Genomic DNA, 514 nt, shown 5'->3' with positions numbered 1-514 from the left:
TGTGTGTGTGTGTGTGTGTGTGTGTGTGTGTGTCTGTGTGTATACGTATGCGTATGCATGCATCTAAACATATATATGCGTGTAAGATTGTCTGGGTTTTTTTCTGTCCTTGATTTGTATGCATTCACTGCTTTCTTCCAAGGAATCTAATGCTCTTAGCTTAGTTTTTCCTTGGGGCTGGTCACATTTGGAGCAATATCGAGTATAATCAGCCGAAAGTGCGAAGATAATCTGGTACTCGACTGAGAAAAGAAAACTTCGAATGACCCGTCCATGGTTTCTTTGAATCGTCTATCTGGATGTTTTGTTGTCCCATTTTTGTATCACCTAACTCTCCGGATGTTTTGCGTTCTTGTCCCATTTTGTATTTTTTATATATATACATATATACATATATACATATATGTATATGTATATGTGTATATATATATATATATATATATATTGGAATCAGTAGTTCTTTGACTGCTATTTCTAAATTTTCAGTATGTTGGAGAAGCAACTCAATTGCTAA

Source organism: Octopus bimaculoides, chromosome 16, assembly GCF_001194135.2.
Source record: "Octopus bimaculoides isolate UCB-OBI-ISO-001 chromosome 16, ASM119413v2, whole genome shotgun sequence".
Taxonomy (NCBI): Eukaryota; Metazoa; Mollusca; class Cephalopoda; order Octopoda; family Octopodidae; genus Octopus; species Octopus bimaculoides.
Note: the sequence above shows the minus strand (reverse complement) of the source record.